The sequence below is a fragment of the Felis catus genome, chromosome C2 (assembly GCF_018350175.1).
Source record: "Felis catus isolate Fca126 chromosome C2, F.catus_Fca126_mat1.0, whole genome shotgun sequence".
NCBI classification, from domain to species: Eukaryota; Metazoa; Chordata; class Mammalia; order Carnivora; family Felidae; genus Felis; species Felis catus.
This window is the reverse complement of record NC_058376.1, coordinates 66,512,492-66,516,352: the sequence shown is the minus strand read 5'-3', so window position 1 is coordinate 66,516,352 and position 3,861 is coordinate 66,512,492. Positions and strand designations below refer to the sequence as shown.

Sequence of the window (3,861 nt, the reverse complement as noted above, 5' to 3'; positions counted from 1 at the left end):
TGAGGCAGGACTCCGTGCTCAAGTGTTATGGTTGCAAATCTGTCTCTTTCCATTTCAATGGCCTGCTTTCCTCTATGCTGGCTTCATTTTCAGACAACATGTCCTCAATTAGTGACAAAGATTGTCCCCAGCAGCTACTGGTTATGCTCTACCAGTTAAGTAACTCTAGTAGAAAAGGAGAATGACTTTTTCTCATCTTAACAAAAATCCTGAGGTAACTCTCATTGTCTGGCCCGATCATATGCTCTTCTCTGAATCAATCACTATGACTGGCATCAATCTCAGCTGAATCACATGGATGGAACATGGGAGAATAAATGAAAACCACCCACACCCACCATAGGAAATGGGCTAAAAGGCTTGTTCTAGAAGTGATGATTGTGGAGACATAAGGCAGAGGAAGGAAGAAAATCAAGGGAGAATTTGAGGCAGAGGGAGAGTAGCACTTATTAGAGAAAGGCAAATTTAATAAGGGACTCTCCAGGTGCACTCGGGAAATGGGGAGGTGGTATAGAGAGAGCTGCTGAAACAGAGACCATCAGTCAAAAGGACATATTTAAGAATTCCCACAGTGGCCCAATGCACTCTTTGTGAAAAAGTAGTTTAGGAAGCAAAAGTAGCCACTTGTTACAGATTCTCAGTTTGTTCTTTGCTTAGTAGGTGTTTTTGTCCCATTGGGGGTAGGAGAGGGAAAAGACCGTGTCCGTCCTGAAGGAGGTAGACTAATGCAGAAGGCATGGACATAGATACCCATAACACTGCCATAATTGTATAGCTCAGAAGGAAAAGCAGCAAAGAAATTATCACTAAATTTACTAGAAGTTACAGCCTATCAGAGAGATGTGAAATGTGACTGACATACACAGCATGGTAGGTCCTCTCCACCCACCCACAAAACATAAAGGCCCACCCTGTTTTGCCTTTTTTCCACCCTCCTACATACACATTACACCTGCACACAGGCACATAACAGGAGGGAAGGATTCTCTTGGAACACTGTCAGAATCATTCTTTAGACCTCCCTGGTAGGTCACTACCCTGAAATGAAAAGCTGCCTGCCTCCCGTTTTTAAAGCCGGTGGAATGGGGCTGATTAAAGCTGACTTCATACTGAGCAAATACTTGTGAAAGGCAATTTAGTTCTGGATCCATCCTCTGGATCTTAACAATTGCCCTCACCACCACCCCTGACTGGCATACTTCCAAGCACGTTCAACAGAAGGGCCTCACCTCATGCTTAACCGAATGAAGACATTGGCCCACATCTGACCTTGGACTTAAAGGCTTGATTATGTGAAAGAGAATAGGAGCATAGAGATCACAGTTCCAAGTGAGGGTTCTGGTGGGCCAGGATAAGTCCCTGTTTTGACTTAGTCTGAATTCCAGTGATGGATGTAAAGAGGAACTCAGAAGCAATTCCTCCAGGAAAGAAAATCCAGGACTCTTGAATTCTTACCTCATAGCCAGGCCAACTATCACTCTGTCCTCTGTAGCTATTGCCAGGAAAGGGTTTCTGATATTCTGATATTAGAGTTCTGGTATTCTCTGCTGACTCTCACATCCAAAACAGACATCTGGGTTGTAAGCCCCTCTCTATTCCCCCAATGAATGTCAGTAATTATCGCACACAGTTCTGGCAGATGTATTATTTTAAAAACAAATAGCATATAAACATAGAATTATCATATGACCCAGCAGTTTCACCCTAGGTATATACCCTCCAAATTGAAAATAGGTACTCAAATCCTTGTATGCAAATGTTGATGGCAGCATTATTCACAACAGCCAAAATATGGAAACAATCTAAATGCCCATCAACAGCTGAAAGGATAAACAAATTGTGGTATATACACATAATGGAATACCATTCAGCCACAGAGAGGAATGAAGTACTGATACATGCTGCAGGGATAAACCTTGAAAACATTATGCTAAAGAAGTGAAATAAGCCAGACACAAAAGATCACATACTGTACGTACAATTCCATTTATACAAAATATCCACAGTAAGTAAATCCATAGACAGGAGATTGGTTGTTGCCAAGGGCTGGGAGGAGGGGGAGAATGGGTCGCAATTGCTTAATGGGTACCGGGTTTTCTTTTGGTATGATGAAAAGGTTTTGGAGCTAGGTAGAGATTGTGTTGCACAATATGGTGAATGTACTAAATGTCAATGAACTGTACATTTTAAAATGGCTAATTTTATGTTATATGAATTTTACCACCATAAAGATATCCCATAAAAAAGGGAGGAGGGCATGCTGACTCGGGTGGCATATACATCATCCCCTTACTCTCTCCTTTATTCTTCCTGAAGGCATAGGTGGATCAGCCATTATGTGGCCATGAAGCAACAAACATTTGCCAAGAATGGCAAAGCAGAAAGATAAAAGAAAGCTGGGTCTTTGATATCATGAAGGAAACTACGGTAACATCAATTTTATTATGAGACAAATAAAACCCCTAGTTGAAGGAATAGCACAAGCTTTGTTCTTACATATTTCTTCTTTAAAAAAATGACTGTAACACAGACTAAGTGAACAAATCCACACGTAAGCCTCAGGTTAGATTTATCTGGTCATGTACTCTTGGTTAGATGGTTTCACCAGTTGCTGGGAAAATGCCCTTTGCTATGCAGATCAGCACTCACCATCTGTAAGCATTCCAAATGGGAAGATAATACAAAATAGCATCACAAACATTAGGTATACAAGTAACAACAGAAACTGAAAGTTAACTGTCTCTTACATAAAGGCCATAGTTTACTCCTGGCCTGAATAAACATAATTGTGTAGTCATTCAATACATATTGATGATTACTTACTATGTGCCAGGCACTGAGTCAGAGATATGAACCAGAACACTACAGTGAGCAAGAAAGTCTCTGCCCTCATGGAGCTTACATTCTGGAAAGAAGGAGATACAGACAACACATAAGCAATTTTGCATACACTATATATATATATATATATGTGTGTATATATATATATATATATATATATATATATATATATATATATATACATATATATAATAGAATGCATAGGGAGAAACATATTGGGCTTCCAACCCTCCTGGTTTAGGACTGGCTCTTAGCTCCTCCATCTCTGGCACGGCTTTGCAGGGTCCTCAGGCCATTCAATCTCCCAGGAGTCAGCAGCACGTTCAACACCACAGCCTTGGTCTCAGTAGTCAAAAACGTCTCAGTTCCTCACCACCACTGCTAACATTATCCCCACATTTCCTCCTACTTCAGAGAAAATCAAACTGAAAAAACCCTACCTCACCCCAACCAATCCTACCCTTAAAAGGGGATAAATTAAACTAGAAGCAAAATCCATTATTGTTCCCAAGAACAAAGAGCTTACAAACAAAACAAAGCCTACCTTTCTGGTAGAGGGCCAGGGAAGAAAGCAGCATGAGCACAGTATTCAGGTCAAAAACTTGTATTTGAGGAAAAATGCAAATAATCACTAAGGACAACACATGTAACTCTAGCACCCAAAGAAAATGCCCTTGACCAGTGCTGTCCAATAGAAATACAATGCAAGCTACAAATGTGAGTCTTTTTTGTCATTTTAAATCTTCTGACAGCCCATAAAAAGTAAAACAGGTGTGGGGCGACTGGATGGCTTAGTCACTTAAGCATCCGACTTCAACTCAGGCATGATCTAGCAATTCGTGAGTTCAAGCCCTGCATTGGGCTCTGTGCTGACAGCTCGGAGCCTGGAGTCTGCTTCAGATTCTGTCTCCCTCTCTTTCTGCCTCTCCCCGCCCCCCCCCCCCCACCGCCCATCTCTCTCTCTCAAAAATAAATAAACATTTTTAAAAAAGTAAAACAGGTGCAATTAGTTTAATAGTA

General features: G+C 41.1%; 1 long non-coding RNA gene across 1 annotated transcript; it reads right to left on the bottom strand.

Annotated features, from left to right (window-relative positions):
• Positions 1 to 2,410: 2,410 nt before the first annotated feature.
• LOC123379800 lies at positions 2,411 to 2,930 on the bottom strand. Its single transcript, XR_006584669.1, has 2 exons — positions 2,824 to 2,930; positions 2,411 to 2,652 (listed from the first exon to the last, which is right to left on the bottom strand). It is a non-coding gene; the product is annotated as an uncharacterized LOC123379800 (long non-coding RNA).
• Between the last annotated feature and the right edge of the window lie 931 nt (positions 2,931 to 3,861).